Below are 25,275 nucleotides of genomic sequence, written 5' to 3'. Positions count from 1 at the left end.
ATGAAACAGTTCACTGTGCACGGCAGCGGGTCTCAGAGACAATAAGGAATCACTGCTGTAGGTGAAACCTTTTAAGAATCACTACAGGTGTTAGAAGCTGAATGGGTGGAAGTTCTCCATGACTACAAAGGATTTTGCAGATGTCACATGTCAGATTGAACTATTCCATTAATGTAAGAGAATGCATGTTGATGTCTGACTATAGTAAAATGAAGAAGAAAATTGGATAAAGCAAGCCAAACTAACAATATAATGGCACTGTACTATTGTACCTTATAGACATTAAACATTATATCACTTGGGCATGTTATGCTGACCTCAGGTTAACCTTTTTAGAACCACTGTGCTGATAGTTCAAACAATAGCAATAGCAATACAGCATCTGAATCTCCCAAAAATCTTTAGTCTCATAAAAAAAAAAAGTGTCTATATTTGGATTTGATCCTGAAATGGGTGTGGCCTAAAACTTAAATTTTAAATTATTATCACTATAATAATAAATATGTATCATATCACTGTACCCATAAAACATTGGGAACAGTCAGAGACTGAAATGCCACCAGCCCAGCACTGTTTATAAATCCTGGCCCTGACAATTCCTTGTTCCTTCAATTAGATATGAGCTCAAAACTGTTTATTTTGTATTTTTTTATAATCCCATATTTTGTAACAATTTTAGTTTGTCTTTCCCAAAATATAGGAGCTTAATTTGAAGCACTGTGACCCTGAGCAGGCAATTGTAAATATATCATACACTGATGCAGAAGCTTCATATATAACCTCTTGAGACTGCGGGAAAGTTAATACGGAAAGTCAGGTGACTTTTTTGTCGCATCCCGATGCACCGGCATCTGGCAGGCTTTCTATAAAAGATTGTATGTTCCCTGTTTGTTTCTGTACTTGCATCCATTTAGAATCTGTTTAATTCTATTATAACACTGTTATCTGTTCAATCATACAGTACATAAATAAAGGACTGAATTCAATTACCAATTATAATATAGGCATCGCTCTAGTGGACGCCACAATAAGACACTGCAGCGGGCACTGCAGCACGGTTTGTAATGCTTTCTCATTCCCTCATTTGTTGACATTCCCTTTCAGTCCAATTACCTCATATAAATGCAATATGATGCAATCTATATTCACATACATTAAAAAAAAAGGAAGATGCAGTGCAGAGGAAGTCCTTTCTCTCCACTTGTCGCTAAACTACACAGAGCCTTCAGATTATTCCGTCTGTTCTCAGCTACTGTCATGTATCTCTGTTCGTCTTGTGCTTTCTCTGCCCGTGCTCATTCTCCATCTTCTGAGAAACGGGAAAAGGGAATTTGTTTTTATTCTCCCGTGCTTGCGTTCCTTTCTGCTGGTAAATAATGCTTTTTCATCTCAAACTCCACTGCTGCCCTGTGTGTAAGAAAGTGCTTTATGAAAATCAGGCATGTGTTTGAAGTCAGCGAAGTATCTCGTACTTTGTATCTCGTGCCTTTCAACTCCGATATTCACAATTAATACATCTCAAACTAAATATGCGGCCGCTTCCTTTTTTCCCTTCCCTTCTTGACATAGTAGGGCACGCGAATTAACCGTATTAAATGGATTTCCGTGGATCATATTCTATCTTCCAGAGCGTTAACCAAGGTGACTTTACAAAAGTGGTATTGAAGTAGAACTTTGCAAGGGAATAAAAGTACACTGATACACTGGTTGTTTCAAATCTGGCTTTTGGCATACACTAGAGAATTCTCTGAGAACTTCAGTTGTTTTAACTTTGAATATTGCTATCATGCCTAGTTTATATTAGATATTCTTCAGGATATTTGCAAAGCAAAGTTGATGCCAAGTCTGTACTCGCAAGACAAAGGCATTCTTAAGGTATATCTCCTGTAAAAATTGTTAGTGGGCTATAAAAAGGCTGATGGGATGGGACCCAGATACTGTAAAAGAGCTCACAGTAAGCAGAATATCATTTATTAAGCTTTACTAAACACTTTTGCTTTTCTCAAATGTGGTCGGCCCCAAAGTAAATCTTTGGATCACTGGGCATGAGGCAGGAACGCACCTAATATATATCATTATGTTTTTGGAAGTTGCAGAGAGTTACCAACATCAATAAAAAGTGTATTAATTTGTATTCTTTTGTATACTTTTGCAAGCTTGGGTGATGGTAGCTCACTGTTATATCATTGGACGTTTGATGGAAAGTATTCAATCAAAACCCAGTACCACCAAGCTGCCACTGCTAGTCCTCTGACCCTTAACTATAAATGAGCTCAGTTTACATTAATCTGGATAATGGGATTTGCCAAATTCCATAATGCAAGTTTACTGGAATAGTTAAGAAGCTGTTCTCATTTACATTTTAGTTTGTATCAGACTGCATAGTAAGACTGTACAGCATTCATATTTTAAACCCTCTTCCTTTTTTTTCTTATTTGGTGACTATGGTGCCATCAAAGACTCTGCAGGCATTGTGATAGTCCTATTTAGATTAGTGTATACGCATTTATTTTTGCAGTGCATTGTTGAATACACAAGCCAACTGTGTGTGGTTAGAATCTGCTCAGCTGTCAGGAAACAGACTGAATGTATAAACGAGAAAGCTACAGTAATGTCTGTTCACTGGGACCAACACATTCTCCAACCTGTTGCCATGAGCAACTCCTCGACAGTCCAGAGAAAGCGAGAAAGAGAGAGAAAGAGAGAGAAAGGGAGAGTAAAAAAATGGAGGGACAGACTGACAATGACAAGATGTTAGAAGAGGAAATCAGGAGTGACATTGTGATGGAAGGAGGAAGAGTTGAAGAGACCTAGAGCCGAGGAATGGGTGGTCTCTAACAGAAAGCATCGCAGTATTAAAGTAAGCTCTGCTCTTCTACTGCTAACTCTTTATTTCAGACACACACACACACACACACACACACACACACACACACACACACACACACACACAGGAGTTAAAGACCTGGGGATCCTATTGACTGTTGTTTACAAATCCTCTCCAGCAGTGACTCGCTCACTGCCTCGATTAGAAGATTAAATCACTCCTCATCTGCACATTATTTTGTATGAGGGTCAGCCGGAGACCTAAAAACAAGCAAAGCAGATTGTATTTAAATGTTATTGAAAAAAAACTAAAAAAACCAATTCAGTTTCTCAGAGATTTTGATTAGTTGTTTATTTCAGTTCTCTTAAAACAAACACAAAAACGTTCTGAAGAAAAGAATTGCTCTGTCTCAGACTCCGAGGCTGTTCCCATGAATTACAGAGCATCAGATATCCTTTCTATACTTTTCTGGCCACAAGCTTCAGAAGCCTCGAGGTTGCAATCTGATTGACTTACCATTTTTTTCATATACCATGCGTTGGGAAAACTTTTGAACAGAAAATATTAAAAAAGCAAGATACAGTCAAGAAGAATGTATATGGTTTTGGTGGGTTTTTTTAGTGACTTTTTTTAGCGATAAAAAACTTGTAAGACTAGTGTTTACCTGACATTGCATTGTGACAGGTCTGTTGCATTGGGTGAGTTAAAAGCTACTGGAAATAAAACAGTTTGTGAGTAACACAGAGAAAAATGCCATAAAATGTGTTTAACATAGTTTTCTGTGAGGAGATGATTATTTAATATTTATTTAGAAAGGAGATTTAAGTGTCTGTGCTTTAAATGTGTAAGTGGTATAATTGTTATTTTTCCTAATTTGCTTTGTATGGTCATAAGGGGGTGGTATTGAAGGGAATGAGGTTTTATAACAGCATTTACTATTATGGTTAATTCTTTTCTTGAAGACGATTCACATTAGATGCTAGCATGCTCAACTAAAAGACACTTGCCACCCCTGATCAACCGAATGCACCTTTCTCTGTCTTGCTGTACGTGTGCTCCGACTACAAGGCAACAGCACAGTGCTCACCATAACTAGAAGTCAAAATGTTCCTTCCCGCAATGATAACATCACAAGCCTTGTCAAATATGATTTCACATTACCTATGTTCAGTTCCTGTGCACTCATTATTAGTATCATTAGTAACAGCGAGTTCTCACACACCCGCTGATTTTACGAGGAACGTCTTAGATAGGGCACGTCGTAGAAAAGTCCTACCTGCTGCGTGAAAAGGCGTGCTGCTGATCAGAACCCAAATGCTGTTTTGTTGAAAAAAAGGAAGTCGGAACTTCATTAAGGCGAGGCCCGAGCTGTGCATGTCTGGATCCCTGCAAACCAGATCTGTCGTGTTTATCAGATTTTTTTAGCTTGAATCCGTCGAAAGATTACCATGGCCTTTTTCCTAGTCATTTCATCAAAGCCCTCTTCATAAGCACATGAATTAGTAATGAAAAGCAAACCTGATATCAAACCTCCTCTAATGTGTAGTGTTTTGAAAAGCTCGGTAGGGTCTCACCAGGGTTTGCTAGCTGATGCCTTTTAATTAAAAAAGGCATATGTTTGAGTTGTAAATGCAGGGATAAGGGAGGTGATATTACCTTCAAATACAGCACAAACCTTTTAGCAGCTTCCAGACTCTGTGTGTGTGTGTGTGTGTGTGTGTGTGTGTGTGTTTGTGTGTGTGTTTGTGTGTTTACTAAAATGCATTCTGCTCAGTATTTGAATAAAATCCAAGCTGCTTTGTGCACATACACAAAAAAAAGCTATAAATAAATTTTTATTATAAATAAATAAAACATGTCATGTTTCTTTTAGGATTTAATGCCATTATTTTTTTTAAATTTTATTCTTTAATTCTGTTGACTGATGATCTTTCTATAAATACAAAAAATACAATAAATAAACCTGTTTTTATCAATTAAAACACACTAGAAGTAAACAAAACACTCATTAAAATAAGGATAAGACTCTAAAACTTGAAATTAGTGAAACAATATATAGAAGTAGAATAAATGTTATACTTAGGTTCTTTTAAGAGATAAGATAAGATAAGATAAGATAAACCTTTATTCGTCCCACAGTGGGGAAATTTCTATGTTACAGCAGCAAGACAAAGAAATAAAAATAGATGCAAATATATATAAAAAAGAAGAATATACAAAAAAATAAAAAACAGAAATAAAAATAAATAATAATAACAATAATAATAATAATAATAATAACAAAGAAATAAAAATAAATGCAAATATCTAAAAATAATATACATATACTACAATACCAGTATATATACAGTACAATGTATTAATACGAATAGGAGAAAAAAAACAAAAGTACGCATATTTTTAGATTTACTAGATTTAATAAATACTAAATTTTTCTACGTTCATGATATTTCCATTTACTAAGATTATTTTTTTAAATGTTTGTTGTCATTCAGTATTAACTCGTTTTTCTCTGAGTTTCGCTCTGCTCTCTCGCTCTATTGATTCTGTAAGAAGGTCATTCGTGGGAATATTAGTGCATGTTTTTCTGAGGCACTGCGACTAACCGAGCGAATGTGAGCAGCACACAACAGCTGTACTCATGACAAATTTTATTTCTATGCAGCAGGTGATACTGCTGGACTGCTGGTGAAATGAAGCTCATTAATTCCAAGCTGTTGTAACAGTTCTAATGCTGTGTGTGTGTGTGTGTGTGTGTGTGTGTGTGTGTGTGTGTGGTGGTGGTGGGGTGATGATGACGATTTATTTATTTATTACAATTAAACTAACAACCAAGGTATTTTTAAAACATACTATTTATATGTTTATGTTTTCATGTAATATACAATATGTCTAAAATTATTCAAATGTTTCAGCAACTATTCTACATTCAATAAAAAATGAAAAGCACATGGATTGCATTTCTACATGCATGAGTAATGGTTAATATGCAAATGGGAAAAAATATATTTTATTTATTTACTTTATTTTATTAAGAAATTCTATATTTTTACAGTATTAGTATATTTAAAGTACATTTCATTATTAAAAAAATATTTTTTTTTTGTCACATAATCCTATTTATTTGTTTATGTTTGTTATCTTTCAGAAAATCATGTTTTATAATCTCTTAATAGATCAAAATGAAAAGGAATAATTTGTCCATACCAGTGTTTCGTCTCATTATGAAACATTGTATAATGTGAGCAATGTGCCATTTGGTTGAAATTTCTGTGCACCTTTTATTCAGCCCTTTGTCATTATACACTCAGAGGCAGCCCCTCAGATTAAAGCAGAACTGAACTCGTGCGCTTGCCTTTGGTGCCTCTCATTGCTACAGAACAGATCCCTGTGACTTCAGTCTCCATGGTGACTTTGAGAGAAGGTCCTCTCCGCAGGCACAAGCTAGCCTTGCTTTTGAAGCTAAGGCTGTCACCTATTAGCGCTTAGCTTAAGCACGGGGCGATGGTACTCTGTGCTGGTGTGTGTAAGTGTGAGAAGGGGGACACTGCGTGCACGACATGGCCGCACAATAAATTTTTCCCTCAGTGCCGCCTCTTCCACAGCCTGGAGGCGATAGTGAGATAGGGTGGAGCTCTCCTCCATTTGTGTGATTAGGTCACAGTTAAAGCGTAATTAAAAGCGTTTAAGTAGACATGAATCTGTGTCAGGGGATGTAGGGAGCATCCTGACGAGCGAAGCGATGGTAATTAAATGCACTTGCAGGTTATTCAGTGTGTTGGGTGAACAAAGTACTTGCTTTCTGTTTTTCATCCTGTCAGTTTCGTAACCCTGAGAGCAAAAGACAATGAGTCTGCTTGTTTAAAACCTACTTCAGCCTGTCTGTATATAGACAGCTGATGTGTGTGTGATGCAAAAATCATCTGAAAGAGAAAGATGGAGTGAGAGAAAGGGAGTGACAGAATGAAAGAGAGAGAAAAAGAAAGAGGGAGAGAAAGAAAGAGAGAGAGAGCCCATCCCACAATTTCTCTTTGGTCCATTAGCAAATTACCTCCTATTCCAACATTGCGATTAGATATACATCTTGAGAATTAATTTGCCGCTTACTTTGAATACAATTAAGTTCACTCTGTGTGTGTGTGTGTGTGTGTGTGTGTGTGTGTGTGTGTGTGTGTGTGTGTGGCAATAATAGAAATATCTGACCTTGTGGGGACAGCTGGATGGACAAAAGATTTTTTTGTTGTTTGTTCACAATACAGAAAAAGCTTAAAAAGGCAAAAGCTTTCCTGTTTGTTACTGAGGTTAGGTTTTTAATGTAGCCTAGCATTTACTCGCTATATTATTAATGATTTCAATAGAATTATGTCATCAGAAGAAAGGTAAGTATTTGTATGATTTTATTTGTATTAAGAATAATCTCAAGAAATAGAAAATACGTAAACAAAGAACAAAAAATACCACAAAGCTTTGTGTGAACTCGGGGTGGACTCCAGCAGTGACAGGGTCTGCTAGAGTTGTATTGTAGGGGTCTTTGTAAGTTCGTTTGATGGTGCTTATGGTGGTACTTCTGAGAGAGAGTCAGAAAACAGATAAGATGCATTCAGTCCACTCACTCGTTACCATGTTGACAATGCAAGGCATTTATTTTTCTGTTCTGAGCGTTATCATCTGTGTGAGCTAGCTATGTGCTATTATCCTGTGTCTTTCTGGCCAGCCCTTCAGTACGATCCAAAAACCTTGGTGTTGCCTAATCTTATAAAAATCAGCATTTCATAAGCTAGTTTTGCTCTGCACTGCACTGCACTGCACTGCAAAAAAAAAAAAAAAAAAAAATATATATATATATATATATATATAGTGTTATTATTATTATTATTACATTTTTATGCATTGTAATATTATATAATTATAATATTAATTAATTTATAATGAATTAATTTATAATAATTATTATTTTGTTATTTAGTTTAAGCTTGAAGCTATCTTGTTTCTGCTCTCAGGTTATTTTACTATTGGTAAATTATCTTGGAAAATTCATGATATATATTTCTATTAGAAGATTATAGACAATAAACCACTTATAAGCCGATTCTAGGCATTTTTACACTAATTTCAGGCTTTATTACTTATTCTATTTCAAGCAGATTATTTTGCTCTCTGTTTAACTCCAAACTCTTTTCACTCACTAAAGCAGTTTGCAGAGTGACTGTTGTCTGAAGCTGTTGCTTGCGCCCAAACCCCTCAGTTGTGACTCTTAAAAGCTTCACTGTAAAAGACAGTGGTCAAAGGTCATTAGATAGTGCTTATTCCCTTCTAAATCTAACAACAGTGCTAGTCCTGGGTCAAGGGCCACTAGCACCCAGAGTCATTTATTTACTGGTTAACAGCTTCTGTAGAGTCTGATGATCAGCATTCCAGTCATTCCGCGGCAACAGCGAACGCATCTTATTAATGCCACAATTAAATATTGAACCACAAACTGTCATTTGCAATCGAGCATTTAAATTATAGTTGAGGATTAATATGCATGAGCTGCATGATTTAAACGACTGCATGCATTAATTCTACAATGGATCAGATCTTGTGAGAGAAAAAAAACTAAACAAAACAACACAATAAAAGGAAACAGAGTATGCCACAGGTGGTAGAGTGTAGGATAAAGTTAAGTTCTTCATTAAACTAATTTCTGATGCTTCAATAAGCAGAAGGTGCTCAAAATGCCGATTACCATAATAAGGCAAGTCAGGGGATAGATAGATGGGGGCAAAGGGCTGAGTGGCTTACTGCTGAAAAAATCCCATTGTTGCTATAGCTATATCTTCTGTCATTATGTGTGCACAGCATACACACATTTCAGACTAAGCACAAGACCAAATTCTGCTGACGCAAAGGGGATTATGGCCCTAACCTCATTAATATGGCTTAATATGTCTGCCAATAAAGCTGATTTTTTAATATATTATGGTATATACTGTCCTGCTTAAAGATTATGCTTAAAGATTATGCATGGGAATTTGCTTGCACCATCTGTCAGTTTGCTAAGATGGATTGCACATTGATAATGTGATGGCTCCTAGCAACACTACATCTTGACATCTTGGTTATTTTATTTTGTTCATTTGTTGTTGTTTTTTTTTTTGTCCTGACCACTGTAATGTAATAAGACAATATAACAAAATAGGATTAAAAAAACATGCATTTATATTTTTTTGCTGTAGATAAGATTTACACAGAATTTATATATATTCATTTATTTTTTGTTATGTATCACTGCTAGGATGGGATCAGATGCGACCACACATGGTTGCTTGTCTAGTATTTAAAAGCATTTTTTTATATCGCTGGATAGATTGTACAGTATACATGTGCAGCTTTTAAACTATAATAATTATTATCGAAAAAAAAAAATAGAAAGTCTTTCAGTCTATCTATCTATCTATCTATCTATCTATCTATCTATCTATCTATCTATCTATCTATCTATCTATCTATCTATCTATCTATCATCATTAGGGAATTATTTAAGTCCTATTTAATGTGGAATGGTTGTTGGTGCAACCTAGGCTTCTTTGATCACTTCAGGAACTGGTTATCTCCTTGGATTTCCATCAGTAAAAAAACATAAACTGTCATTTCCATAGGGAAGTAGTAGCTTAGTGGTTACTGATCAGAAGGTCAGGGGATCGAGCCCCAGTATGTTCAAGCTGCCACTCTTGGGGCTTGAACATGGCCCTTAACCCTCTATGCTCCATGGGCACTGTATCCTGTCTGACCCCAGCTTCTTGACATTGCTGGGATCTGCAAAGATCTACGAAGATCCCTGTGCTGTCATGTATATGTGACCTTAAGCTCTTTTACCCTTTCAAAAATTAAAAACTTAATGGACATGTTTAAAATCCTGAATGTCCACTCCAGAAATTGACGAATGAAAAAGTTGACATGTGGACAGAAAAGCGCACTGCCTCGTCGAACCCGGGACTGCCTTGAACCTACCCTGATCTACCTTGTCTTATACTGGGCTGCAATTCCTTTGAATGCGAACACAACACATACTCGAATCCACACTTAGTTAAAAAAAAAAAAAAATTTCCAGCAAAAAATATGTGTATTATGTACAGGGCAGGGGAATGTTGTGGAACACTGATGATGTAGAAGCATGTATTTTTGTATTGTTGAGCAAAAATATCACTCTGTTGCACATAAAAGCACTATAATAATAATAATAATAATAATAATAATAATAATAATAATAATAATTATTATTATTATTATTAATTAATATTATTATTAATGTAATTGTTATTCAATGTAATTTGTAAAACAATGGACGTACCAAAGCAGAAATATATAGATTTTGTACTTTATTTACATTTTAGCATCATAAATGAGTCTTCAGTTATTAATTTTTTATAAGCAAGCCAGTGGTAAGAGTGGCAAAGCAAACTCCCTGTCATATCCACCAGGGTTTAATAGTCAAATCAAGTCAAGTCGGCTTTTATTGTCAATTTAGGTGAAACACAGTGAAACAAATCAACGTTCCCACAAGATCAAAGAGCTACATAAGACAACGTAAATTAAAAGAAAGATGATAAAACACAAAACTACACAAAACTATACAATAAAATCAAGAAAAAAAAAGGTTGCATAACTTTTGGGCTCATCATAGTGTACAATCTTAGCTAGTTTTATGTGTCCTTCTTATAGAATAATCTGTTGTTTTACATGTCATTGTGTCTGTCATTATTTATAATAAGAATTGAGTCATACCATCACATTATATGAACTATATTTGAAAGAATAGATCTCTTCTTTTCTCTCCTCGCATGCAGCTCTCCCATTTAGATTAAGCGCTAATACTGTGTTATTGCTTTAACTAGATGCAAAATGGATGTGACGGTCATTATAATACATACTCAGTGAGGTTCAGACGTTAACATAGCATATTAATAAGTACTGTCATGACCTGGCATCTGGCACTTTACACAATAGCAATTATTATCCCTAAAAGAACAAAAAAAGTCATATATTACCCACCTTAAGCTTTGAGGCAATCCATTCCCCTGACGCTGGGATTTACAAGTAAGTTTTTCATGTGGCATTAAATTAGCTTTCTTTACCAGGTAATGATGATCATTATGCTTTTTTTGTAGCATTTGCGAAATATGGTTCAGGTCAACAGGATTCATCTCCTTACCTTTATGTACAGCAACTGCAGCTTTTTGTCTTTTCTTTGGTGCGGATGCAATTTCATACGATAATTACACAATATAAAGCTCTTTGACATGAAGCCCAAGATTGAAAGCTTATGCAGAGCAGTTTAACAAAAAAAAGGGGGGTGGGGGGAATTTACAGTAGTTTACGATGTAAACATTAAAACACAAGAACAGTGCACGGAGCTGAAAGGCTCCCAAATGGTACATCAGGGAATTCAATTGCAGGCCTGAACCAGACGGAATGTTTGTAAATTGGTTTTGAAAAATTGTTCAGCAGGCATATAAAAGATGACGTTCCAATTCTGAATTAGATATAATAACACAAAGGGGCTGTAATTTAAGGAGGAAAATTCCCAACAGGGCCACAAGCAAAATTCAGTGCATAGTGACACAAGAATTGATACAATAGCTGACACAGAAGAGAGATTTTACTCATTTAGATCATGCATGCTTTACAGCAGGATGCACAATGCTGACTGGAAGAGACACTGATATGAATTGATACACTAAACAAAATGTATAATAACAAAGAAAGTAGGGATTGAGGATATATGATTGAAGTTAAGAAGTGTGTATTGCTATTAGGGATTTGCATCCGCGCTGGGATTCGACAGGACACAATAAACAGTTGCGTAAGCATGAGATTTTTTACTTTACTTTTACTTGTGCTAGCTTGAGCAAGCGGTTATTTATAAAGCTTTTGCCCCAAAGCATGTCAACATCATTGCCATGAATGTGCGGCGCAATGCATGCATTTACAGAATCTTTAGTAACTGCCTGTTCAGCATTGTGATGAATTATTTTACTTGAGAAGTTTTATATGTTTGGGAACTGAATTAATTTTTAAAATTAGTTTGACCCCTGACCTCAACATGATGACGTAGTAATCGGTTTAACTCGTTTATATGGCAAACATTTTATTTTATTTGGTTTATAGAAAGGTTTATCCCAAAACGATTATTATAATAATTTTATTCGGTTTGAGGTTTTTATATGGAGTATTTTCATTCAAATTGGACTTTTAAACCGATTACAGTGCTCCATGTAAACACAACAACTGTAAGGTCTGACAGTCACTCCGATGACTTTATCTCAGTTTCATACGTAACAGCAATAATTACAAGGAGGTCAATGAAACACTCGAAAGATTTTCCTTCCCAGACTTTTCCGCCAAACTGGTCATGCTGGATGATGTTGCAGGAAGCAAAACATTCCCCACAGCATTTCTGGACTCTTTTACTAAAAACTTCCACTGTGAAAAAAAACTGGGTGCCAGTGGTGGACGTGCCAATTCTGATGTTTTCTGGCAAATGCGAATTGAGCTGCACGGTGCTGGACTGTGAGCACAGTTCCCACTTGAGTACGTCGGATCCTCATGCTTTTACTTTCATAGAGTCTTTTAATGACAGTTGGGCAGAAACATCAAGAGTCAGGAACCTGTTATTGTCATTTCAACCATATATAGCTGACACAGTACACAGTGAAATTAAACATGTTTTTCTGCAGAACCCTGGTGCTACATAAAACAACAAATAGCTACATCACACAACATAAACCTACATAACAGGTCACAGAGCAAATGACTAAAGTAAGTTGTTCTACCACATAAAGTGCAAAACTGTAGACAAAAGTGTACTTGTAAATAAACACAAAACCCTCTCTAAACATGCACACCAGTAGCCGACTCGAGGTCTGTTATTAGGTCAGTGATTCTCTGGCAGTGCTCCTCCTGTTTTTTCTTACACAAATACAGTTCCTGATGATTATACCGTATTTTTCGGCCTATAAGCCGCTACTTTTTTCCCACGTTTCGAACCCCGCGGCTTAAACAACGAAGCGGCTAATTTATGGATTTTTCATGGGTTTTTCCCGGTTTCACAAACTTCAAGCCAAAACACTGAGCGACATAACATTAGACCAATGAAATTTCCGTACGGAAACGAGAAAACGCACCTCACCTGTGTTCTGAGCTGCACGGCATCGAGAGAAAAACTTCACCGATGGCGCACGACGATGACAAAAGATAAACTCCCCAGAGAAATACAGTGGTACCTTGACCGACGAGTTTAATTCGTTCCGTGGACGAGCTCGTATCTCAATTGGTTAGCACATCAAATCAGTTTTCCATATTGAAAATACTTAAAATGGCATTAATCCGTTCCAACCCTCAAAATGACACCCCCCGTTTTTATGTTTCATGTTATTAAATTGTAAAATACATTTCTAAATAACATATCTTGTATAAAAACATAATAGAAAGAGTATGTAAAGATATAAAAGGTTTTATTCAGTGTATTTTCCTTGGAGATGAGACGACTTGAGCTAACGAAAACGCCGGTGGGGTGTGTGTGTGTGTGTGTGTGTGTGTGTGTGTGTGTGTGTGTGTGTGTGTGTGTGTGGAGGGGGGGTAGAGGCGATAAGCGGAGGCGGAGGGAAAACTCGTTTTTTACTATCACTCCTGTACACTATGTTTCCCTAAACTTTTAATTTTTCTTCTTTGCTAATTTTAATTTTCGTCACAATCTTCGCTTTCTGGCTTCGCTTCGCCATCTAGCAGTAGCGTCTCGAGCTCGTACCCAAATCTTTTGCTCGCGTAATAAAGCAAAAAAATCGACCGAGTGACCGCTCATACCTCGGAAAACTCGTACATTAATGCCCTCGTAGGTGAAGGTACCACTGTAGTTGTGAAAGGAAGGCGGAAGACAGTGAACAATGACTTATTGGTCGGCTACTGTTTAGATACAAGCCATTGTAGCACGAGTCTGGGTGAAGGGAGAGCTCACTAAAACTCCCGTTGCAACAGAAATCATATAAACACAGACAGGTATCCAAAACTCGTGCTTTTTTATTTTTCTTGGCAACAGCGTTATGGGTTAGTCAAAGAAACTTAAAAATGAGCATCAGAAAATAAAAAGAACATAATCCTCGGTCTCCACAAACGCAGTAATATCGGAAGAATACAGTGGCATGCTGTATTCCCAAAATACTGCTATGCTCCAAATAGAAGCGCAACATATTGCATTAAGTGTCTTTCGTTAAAGCCTGTGTAAAGTTCATTAGTTTCAGTGTAGACAGGTGTGGCTTATTTATGTTAAAAATAAAAATCGTTGTCAAATTCAGTGGGTGCGGCTTATATAAGGGTACCCTTTATAGTCCGGAAATTGCGGTACATAGATTATGCCACTGTCCAGCGCTCCTCATGTAACAGCCTACTTTCTTGACATGCATAGATTTGCTATCTGGAGGAGCTGGACTACCTGTGCAACCTGATCAGGGAGCAGGTACTGCCTCATGCTAAAGGGAGTGACAAGGATATAAAACTAAAGACGAATCAGTCAGGAGTGATAATGAGAATGCAATTGTTTGTGGCCACCACCTGAAAACCACTTGCTTTTTGTCTCGTTGTTTTCCCTCTCCAGTGCACTAGTTAATACTGTCATTTGGACCAAAGCTGGTGGAAATAATTCATAATTATTTATGCTTCCTTACTGGACAGACGGCTTAAACTGTAATGACTGAATGTTTCCTTAATTCTGTTTAAAAGCAATTTTAGTGCACTTCTAAGATCATGATCTTTTCTTTGACAGTGATCATCCAATGTTAGTGTTGTTCAAGGATACTTGTCAAGGAGGCTAGAGATTACAAAGTAAAAAAAAAAAACATTTTTATACCCAGTGCTTAGCTAATATTTATGAACCGTCCTTGGCAGCTTAGGTGTTGACAGTTGTATTTACTGTTCGTTGCTTGCTCATGCATAAAATATTCTTTGTCAGTCCAAGAACATCCATAAATTAGAGCTTCTATGTATAAAAAAAATAAGGTACTGTATGTATGTCTAAACAAAAGCGTGTTAATATTCTAGGTATAGTACCACAATCCCCTTAATTCGGCTGCTCTTTTAAAGCTGATGGACAGCAGAGTGTGTTTATGTATTATAAAGGGACTGTCCTGCAGTTATTAATGTCATAGTAACTGTATTATGTCTCTCTTTGTCTCTTTGTTTTCTATAATCTATAAACATTTTTTGCTTATATTTAGAATTGTATTCTGCACAAGCAGTTTTTTTTTGTAGCTACAAAATATCATTAAAGACATTTATATCATTAAAGAAATTTGCCAGGGGTTTATGGTGGCCAAAATAAACAACAAAAAAAAAACGAAGGGACTTTCAGTGAATTACTTTTCATTGATCGGTAGACAAAACAACTGTTAATTACGGGAGAGCAGGCATTAATTGAAGCAATGAAATAGTGAAAGGCCCACGCTCACCTCCTACGCAAAGAAGGATGCAAAAGATTTTATCGAGTTTTGAGCCTGTGGGGCAGAGCTGTGAGTGTGTTTTCTTATGATTTTTTTTTTTAACCCCCTGACCTGTCTGTTTTATGACATATATAAATAAAGGCTATGGATTTGTGGCTACACGGCTCGGGTCTTTGGGCTGCAAGGTTGACTTCAGCCGCACACTCGGGATCAGCAGATGCCCGTGACACTACGGACGACGTAGTGATTTATTCTGTGTTGTGTTTGCCTTTAATTTTCTGTTGTCAGTCATCTGTCGGCGATATCGAGAGACGGCAGCCTGAGTGATTTAATGGAGATGAATGCGCCTTTTTCTTTCAACTTGCACACACAAAAGCAAACGCACACACCTAGGTGTCACACAAGGGTCTGTTCATCAATCCGGGAAAATCATCTTTAGAGGTCGATAACAGTGATTAAAGGTAATGCACACACACTTGAGCATTTGGGAGTTCATGTTAGAAATCTATTTGAGTCCCAGGGATCCTGTGTAAATGCTAAAGATGAGTGAAAAAACAAGTGTCTTAGTAAGGTCTAGGCCATCACAAGCCTCCCGAACAGCACCCTTGTGAATTGACAGATTGTACATGGGTCAGGAATTGTACTGGCAGGATAAAAAAAATTCCCCAAAATACTTTGTGATAGTGGTGGAAAGTGCTGTCCATCCACAGTCTCTCATAGGCTGTTCATATGTTGCTCTGGTAATGCAAAAATTATATATGTTTATACTGGCCAATGACTAATATTCTCGAAATGCATTTAAAAATGTATAGCTATTAAATAATGTCAGCATAGCATGTCTTTATTAGCATTATGTCCAAGATGAATGCAAGCCATGAAAATTTAAGTATCTTGAAAGTGCTTGTATTGTGATGAGAGAAAATTCCCTGTGCTAGTACACTGTTTCAACAGTATATATTAATGAAATAGTGTTCCTTTGCCTGTCCAAAGTTATATTTATGACAGGCACTTCAATAGGATGGTCACTGGCTTCCTAAGTGGTACAATAGAAAAGCTTTAGCCCTGTCATCAGGAGATAGCAAGTAAACAGAAAAATGTTCCAGGGATCATCAGTTTGAATCTCCATAATAGCGTGGCCAATGTTCCCCCATTAAAAAAAAGAATGGCTTTGTTCCGCTTGTAAATTAAAGATACACGAACTAATCGTAGGTATCTATAATTTTTCTTATCTGGAATAGAACAGTTAGCACTTTCCTTCCAGTGTGTTTAGCAGTTTGAAATCATTTAATATCACAGAGGAAGCATGTTAGCCTTTTGTAGCTGTTGTGTATGCCTGGTTGGCCTGGGTACATAGGGATTGGCAACTAACCAAAAAGATTTGAGAAAATTACCAGAATCCTTTCTTTTTCTTAATGCCAAATATTTAAACAAGTGATCATTGCCAACCATGTTCTTGGAGTTCTTCTGACATATTTCAGAATTCACCTCCAGGTCTAGTACCATGGATCCTAATCCAATTTAGGTCTGGAGGTTCCAGGGAAATCTTTTTATCAAACAGATTTTTATGAAATTTTTATGAAATATTCTAAATCTAAACTTGTACTTAACTTTAAATCAAGCGTGTTGTTTTGTTCCAGAGAGAAAAGCATTTTTAAGTGCACAAGGTATATGTAGGACGTCTGCCTCGACATACATCTCACTGTTTTGAATTATAGCCAGGATGCGGAGAAGACTGAGCCAAACTGATTATAGCAGCAAAGTGAAGATACATGGGAAATGCCTCAAGGCTTATGTTGTCTCCCAAACAGAACATACCAGTAGTTCTAAGACAACACTTGTGCTTTTTATGCTCAGAGATGGTCTTGCTTTGTTGATGTGCATAAAGTTTTTTTTTTGTTTTGTTTTTTTTTCTGGGTGGGGGGAACCATTGTTTTGTTTATCATTCATATTGTTCCATATGCATTAATGGAGAAGGAAAATGAGGAGGGTATACATAAATATAATGGTAAATATAGCGAATGTGGCACAGAGTAATATGACTTTACTGAGGCTTTGACAAAATGTGATTCTCAACATGTTACTGGCTGTTTTTTTTTTTTTGTATCATATTTGAATACAAATTATGACATTAATTAGCAAATGTGTTTTATTGTGGCAATAATGTTCTCATAAAACGAGTACTATGATGGCTTTCTGCCAAACATGAAGTCAAGCTTTTGTCTAAGTAAGAAAAAATGCAAGAACTATTTTCAAATTATTATTCCTATATAAATATTTGTATTCCTTTTTATGCACATGCTTACATTTTTGCTTTGCTAGAAATGAATTCATGTTCACATGCACACTACCTAGACCTTGGGCTGAAAGATATTTCTGTTTATATGATGTCTGTAATTTTGTCCTTCCACAGTCAAGCCTAAGCTTAAACATTCATAACATTCATATTGCATCTTCTACAGTCTCGGCCACAAATGCATCAGTACTAAACTGAGCCACATTCACTTTTTACTGTATTGCAGTCGAGACAACTGCTTAGGGAGCACAGGAGTGAATGTTGGTGCTAAAAACACATCGCTCTGGTCTCATTCAAGGATCTAGTGTCTAGTAGCAGCTGACAGTTCAAACTCCGTCGTGATCTACATGGTCTACCCTCTGCCTTGTTGAGTATAAATTCATTTTGCTTAATATTTAATGGAAACAGCTGAACTTTTTGAGTCAGTTTATAAATTTATGAGTCGAGATCTGCTGTATAATGTTGCTCTCACTGTCTAGTGTTGAACACTGGTACAGGTCATTGTCGTTCTTTTTTTAAATATACACATATATTGATAGCTCTTTGAAAACTTTCGCTTACATAATGTTATACCACTCATACACACACACGCACAAAAGACATCAGTCCAGTGCATGCTCTTAAAAGTGGGATGTCAGAACTTGTCAGAACATTTTTGACCTCTGTGCATTCAAAATACAAAGTGGGGAAAAAAAAAACCGCTTTGAACGCCCCCATGTTCGTCTCTAGTTGGCAACAAGCGAGATAACGTGTGATGTGTGATGCACAGTTACCTCCTCGAAACAGCAAACAGTATCAAGTGTTATTGATTTAACAAGTTAATATATATGTATGTTGATTGATCTAAAGCAAGTACTTATATATAGCATAATGATTTTACAGCAAAGAAGTGCTACTTTACTGTTCATGCTGTGTTGATCGGATAGCACTTGGCAAACTTGGTGTTGCAGAGACAATAGCATTTTGGAATGTTTTCAAAAGGTTGGAGGTAGAGAATGGAATATAATTACATGCCCCCCTCTCTATCTCTCTCTCTCTCTCTCTCTCTCTCACTCACTCTCTCTCAATTTATTTACTACAGTTTAGAAACAAACACACGGGGACACCTTTCCATCAATAAGTATTGTTTCCCAAACCGTTACCACAAAGTCAGAGGCACACAATTGACACAATTGTATAGGATGTGGTAGCGTAGAATTTTCCCTTCATTTCAACTAGGAGCCCCAAACCTGTTCCAATACGACATATACATACATATATATTATAGGAATGAAAGAAATGCGTTTAATATGTTTGTTTGTGCCTAGATATTTTACTCTGTACTACACTATATTTATTGTCCACCTACATGAACACTATGACATACTGAAATAGACAAGTGTAAATGAAAGACAGACACGGAGCAACTTTTCCACTAGTCATGAATTATATGTTACAAAGAAAACAGTTGTGCCTGGCTTATCAAAAAATGCTGCACGTATTACTTTGGTGATAAGCTGTCTTGTATTGCTTCTTGATCACCCTGGTAGCATCCTCTCTTCCTCTTCCTCTCCCTCTGGCTCTTTTGCTTGGCAGTTATTCAGTTCACTAAACATGCTACTCGGCTTCATCCCTGTATTTACAGTAAACTGAAATGCTTTATAGCTTGGTGTGAACGCTTGAAAGTGCTTAAACCATGACACCTAGGTGGTAATTGGGTTTCACTGCGATAAAGAAAGGTTGTGTATTGAATTGCAGTGTTTTCGGCATGACAACATATATTGTGGTAAATGACCATAAAGGTTTGTGAAGTATTGTTCCATGTAACCAAATATAAGAAAGTGTGAGTGTAACAAACAACAAAAAACACATACACATTTTTTATACGTTCTTATATTTCTCAAACTAAAATTACTGGGATTAATGGAAAAAAACTTCCTGTTATACAGTGTTAAAGACAAAATCTTTACATTCAGACATACAGAAACCAGGAAGTAAGTAGCAGGTCTTATTAAGGTTAACACAGGGCAGGTGTGAGGGCTCAGAGATATGACAAAGTGATATAGCTAAGAGCTGATTCTATTATAACCGTGACATACAGTAGAGTAGGCAGTAGTTTTGTTACCTGACTCACAAGGCTGGAGATGCGTACGTCCTGGCATTTTCCCAAAGTATCATACAGCAGAAACTTTGTTTTCCTGCTGTGCAAAACTTAAAATATTTTTCATTTTGCCGTATCACTATCGTCATTGTAAGATCAAAAATTCGTAAATCGAACCGTCGTAACTCGAGTTACCTTTATTACTGTATATCTGACAGTCTAATAGAAATTAACTATTGGACGATGTATTTAAAACTAAACTAGCGTTCACTAAAAATGTATTTGTTCCGTGTTTCCATGGCAAATTATGAATAAAACGCTACATTTGAAATCCCCATACACTGTAAAAAATCTTTTATAAAAATATTTGTTGCATTCACAACCTGCAAAGTAATTGCATAGTTGCTGTACTCATGCCAAGCTGTTTTTTGGATTGTGATATTTTGTTTTGAATTGTGATATTGCTTCTGTGCTGTTTCTGTGTTCCACCTTCATGTTTATAGTTTAGTTCAGTGTTGTTACCGTAGTTTAAAGATTGCCTGACCCTGTTCCATTTTCAGACTGAGTGTGCATCATGTTTAAAATTTCCCTGTCTTGGATTTAACAAAGGATGTTTTTACCTGTACTTGCATCTGTCTGTATTCTAATAGCATTAAACACACACACAAAAAAAAAATAATAATAAAAAAGCTGTAATAAATCCATCATTTTAGTATACATTAAACTTGCAATTTACATTTCTGGTTTTTGGCAGATACTATTATCCAGAGAACTTATATTTATCTTATTTTTTATACAACTTTGGTTCGCTCAGTGGTCCATCAGTGGCAACTTGGTGGTGCTGGGATTTTCAACTCACAACCTTCCGATCAGAAGTTTAACTTAGTTCAGCTTAACCACTGAGCTACAGTACCACTTCCCAAGCACAATAAAAAAAAAAGAAGGTAAACATTTTTTTATTTTTGAATGCAAAAGATTTTAATTATAACCTTCACTGCTTCAAATACATTTTCATCTGTTTACCAGGAGTAATATTGTTTTGTTCCTAGATGTGTAGCTTCTGCTTCTTTCGGCTGCTCCCATTAGGGGTCGCCACAGCAGATCATCCGTCTCCATACCCCCCTGTCCTCTACATCTGCCTCTTTTAAACCAACTACCTGCATGTCTTCCCTCATTACATCCATAAACCGCCTCCTTAGTCTTCCTCTTTTCCTCCTTCCTGGCGTCTCCATCCTCAGCATTCTCCTACTGATATACCCCCATGTCAGATTCTGCCTGTTAACACAGGCAGAATTCTAAAATAGCTTTCTTTTTACTTTGGGTAAAATCTACAATTGATTTTTTTCATTTGTTTTCCTTAAGCATTATGGGGTTTATGGATGTATTTAAATGATCATACACCGATATCCGATTCCTTCAAATAATTGTATTACAGATTTCATGGCATGTAAAGAGCTGAGTATAGCATGACTGGCTTGACTAGTCATGACTAATTGACTGATGAATCAATTTCACACCTTTTACAGTGGTATTATTCAGAATATAACCTGATGTACTTCGAGCACACACACACACACACACACACACACACACACACACACACACACACACACAAAAACTTAGAATAATATTTGATGGAAACTTTTAAAAACAAAAATGGCCTATTTATTAAGTAAATGTCATAAATCGTCTACACATCTCCTACAGCTCAACAGAAGGCACGGTGGTTTTCGCACAGCATACCGCCACTGCATGTTTCACACTCTCAGTGTGGTGTTTAAATAATATCCTTAACAGAATGCATTAGGACCTGTGAAACGAGCATGTCGAATAATATCTCTGTGTGTGCTCATTACAGAAGAATTAGGCTTTTGCAATAACCTGTGCCCCAGAATGCTCTCTGAAAAGAGTTAGAATTAGGGCTGTTGCAGTACCCACAAACACCTCCAGAATGTTTGGTGTCCTTATTAAGATGGGTTAAAAAGGTTAAGATACCAGCTGTTTAGCTGCATCTCAATCAGTTATTTAGTTCAGTAGTCAGTGCAGTGGAATGTTACTTCCTATAAAAACTCAATGCACTGCAAAAACCAGTGAGCATCCATGTAGACCATGATCCTTTTTCTGGAAATGGCTTGTTATCTTGTTATCATTTTATTTATTTTTTGACATTTTATATACAGTGGAACCCGGTTATGTCGATGTCCTAGGGGGTTGCCAAAAAGCATCAAGATAACCGATGATCGAGATAAACAAAAATCAATATTAACGACAATATATACTCCCGGCTTCAATCGCGCACATATGGTGCTCATTTAGCATCATCACCAGCTTCTATTTAAACTTCCACACTCTCACTGTCCGTTATTGTTGGTATATGTTGGTTCACGGCGGTCGTTGTTGTCACTCATGCGTACTTACTGACAGTAAGTGGCAAATTTTCCCCCCTTGTGCTCGAGATATTAGGGTTCGGCGACATAAAAAAGTCGACATAACCGATAAAAAATGCTAAGACAAAGCGAGAATTTGGCGGTTCCACTTCAAAAACGTCGACTTAATAGGGTTGTCAAATTAACCGGGGTCAAGATAAGTGGGTTCCACTGTACTGTTAGTTGGAGTCTAATGGCTTTTATGTGTTAAATGATCCATAGTTAGAATTACAATCCTGCTTGAATTGCCAGGACAGAAATGCATTTTATTAAAACTGAGATGACATAAAATTTCAATTTTTTTATGTTTTGGGCTTTTTTAGTGACTGATTAGGAAATTAGAAAGGCCATCTTGACTGTTGATGTGAGAGGCCAGTGGTGATGTTTTACAATGAGTCATGTCACCGAAAATTGGGTCATCACTGTCCCAATTGTAGTAAGCATCCTTACCAGCTGATTGAGGCATATTAGAAGTTATAAATATAACATAGTAGATTCTCATTTCTATCCTAATTCTGGAAAAACACTATTAGATGACAGGATAAGGGAAATCAGGTGAGGAAGATTAATATGAATAATGTAGGTTTACCCTGGCACCTAGTATAGAGCTGTCTTGAGAATTTCAACTGTAAGGATCAGTCATTTAGTTTACGATTGGCCTGAGCAGCTTGGTAAAAGAAATGAGTGAAGACACTACTTTCATCACAATTAGCATTAAAAAAATTTCAAATAACCGAAGAGTGAAACAAAGTGTTTGTGTGAATGGAGTTTTCATGTTCAGTATAAATCCAGCAGGAGATGCAGGCTGGTTAATGACAGCAATTTACTGGTGCTGTTTGAACGTGTCAGTAATGAGCAGTGCTGGAGAGCAAAGGAACTGCTTTTGTGAAGATCATTAAAAAAAATAAATGAAAGGGTTTGTATAGTGGTGTATTTTAATAGGTTGTACTTAATCTCGAAAAGAAACGAAAGTGTAAATGTCCCAGTCACACATTTAATGCATTTAAATAATGTGGTCGTTAATTTTTTTTTTCCCCCCTAGTTTTCACCAGTGTGCAATACTCAAACAATACTTCCTATAACCATTTACCAATGCTTGTTCAAACCCACCTAGATATGCACAGCATTCGTGAAGACATTAGCAGCAATCATGCGAAAAGATTTGGTGAAATTTTTGGTGTGAAAGATTGTGTGAAAAGAGTGCGATGCTGAAATGAGTTTGTTAGGGTTGTAAAAACATTTTCACTAGGAGAAGGAGTGGGATTGTTCTTTTCTACTTTACTATTTCTTGTACTTCTGCAACTTTATAATGCATTAACTTTTGCTTGTTTAAGACTTCTCCAAACGGGGGAAAGTAAACAGGAAAAAAAAAGAGCATGCACGCAAAACAATTCGCCCATTCCTGTGGAATGACACAGCAAATCTCCATCACGTAGGCTGAGGTGCTCAGCAGGACCACAATACCGAGAGTACGTGACTCCATCTGCACAGGGTGAGGCATGTGCAGGCTTTTCCCCCTCTACTATAAGGTTGCTTCCATGCAATATTGGGAATGGGGCAATGGGCAAAATAATTTATAGATTCATTAAAAAAAGTGCTGCTCTTTCTTGTTAGGGAGGGAGCTTACTAAAATATTTATTAATATATACAGCACACACTACTGCCCACATGGGTTCATTGGTAAGGGTTCTGCACTGTATATTTGCTGTTCTTTTACTGGACTGAGATTGACGCTGCCAATCCTAAAGCCAGAGCTATTCTTATGAATAAAGGCAGCACAGGCTGAGAAAAACCAATGAGAAAACATCAGTTTAAATCACCCATCTGCTTTTGGATTTTTCTTAAAGTGGATGTTATTTATTGTCTTTAATTCTTTCTTTTGCTTGTCCTTATTTTGCATTCCTGTCTCTGAATTGTTTGCTCTTAGTTCTATATGTGGCTGCTCCAAAGAATTGTTTATAGTTAGTTTGCTTTTAAGCTTGTCTAACCCATATTCAGCAAATATACATACATAATTCTGGTGGCTTTATTTATTTTCTTTGGGTGGTGGCTGTTTTTGCACTATTATCCAAGCTCTAATTGATCTTGTGCTGACTGCATTATCTGTGCTATAACATTCAGTGCTGCCTTTTCTGCACTGAAAAAGCTCATTGAATTTACCTAATTTAACTGCGTACCACGTGGTTGAATTTCAAAATCCTTAGTCAAACCCTGTGCTTTCACTGGAATTGAGGAGCAAATGGGCTGCTGGTGTAACAGCCACACTTCTGCTGTAATATTCTACCGCATGTGGTAATTGTGGTTAATTCTTGGTATTCAAGTTCATGTTGGTGCTGAATGTTTTTGCAAGATTCCATGAATTCTTTTTTTCTTAATAGTTTCATGGGTTGATCACATTCACTATATATATATATTTTTTAGCTAGCAACTAGAAGCTTGCTTAATTTTAGTAATAATAATAAATAATTAGCAATTCATTCACTTTTTGGTAAGAAAATATAGTTAATTCCTTTATTAATTTTCCCATGTTTTCCACCTCTATTAATTGCTAATTTTTCTAAACTTGCAGATGAATCTTATTTTTTTAATGATCGCACAGTAAGACAGGTTTTATTTTTCTGCCGTTGTTTCTAATTTCGTAACTACACAAAACAACCATGTGTTCACATGAACAGGACAAGTGAAACAACAAAGGCTAGCGGAGAAGCAGAATGACTTGAAAAGCTTCCCGCATCGTTTAAATCGCATGTATGGGAGCATTTCCTTGCAAATTATATTTGTCCTCCCATTTTTTTTGCTGAGCTGAAAAATTATCCCATCCGTGACACAAAAAACGTAATTTGATCCGAACTGTGAGTTTTGTGTTCCAATGCACCACCACAGAGAGAGAGTGAGATTGAGGTAAATGCAATTTGTTTAAGGCATTTTACTTTGCCAACTTCTGGGTTAATTTTTCACAGTTTCTAGGCTCCAATCTAAATGTCTAATCTTCTGGCTTTTGATTCTAGTTAAAGTGCTCCACATGTTTATTCCTCTATTAGGCTGTTTAAACTTTTAATATACATTCATTTATTTTTTGTATTTTCAGTAAGTGCTTTTTCAGTCATCTACAAGCAGACACAGAGAACATGCTAAACTCCATTCAGGACATAAATAGATTAAATAGATACAATTTT

The 25,275-nt window shown here is 36.5% G+C and overlaps 1 protein-coding gene across 2 annotated transcripts in view; it reads left to right on the top strand.

Moving 5' to 3' along the window:
* The window catches only part of LOC124388521 (cadherin-22), a 245,675-nt gene that overhangs the window by 38,678 nt on the left and 181,722 nt on the right, over positions 1-25,275 (top strand). Inside the window, exon 1 of one of the 2 annotated variants that reach the window (XM_046853229.1) lies at positions 2,801-2,860. The exons of the other annotated variant lie outside the window; for it this stretch is intronic. The gene's annotated coding sequence lies outside the window, so the exon portion shown is untranslated. Of the gene's footprint in view, positions 1-2,800; positions 2,861-25,275 lie in introns of those variants that run through there. 2 annotated transcript variants of the gene reach the window in all.

Source organism: Silurus meridionalis, chromosome 1, assembly GCF_014805685.1.
Source record: "Silurus meridionalis isolate SWU-2019-XX chromosome 1, ASM1480568v1, whole genome shotgun sequence".
Classification (NCBI taxonomy): Eukaryota; Metazoa; Chordata; class Actinopteri; order Siluriformes; family Siluridae; genus Silurus; species Silurus meridionalis.
The sequence above is the reverse complement of the archived record's forward strand: the minus strand, read 5'-3'. Positions and strand labels throughout refer to the sequence as shown.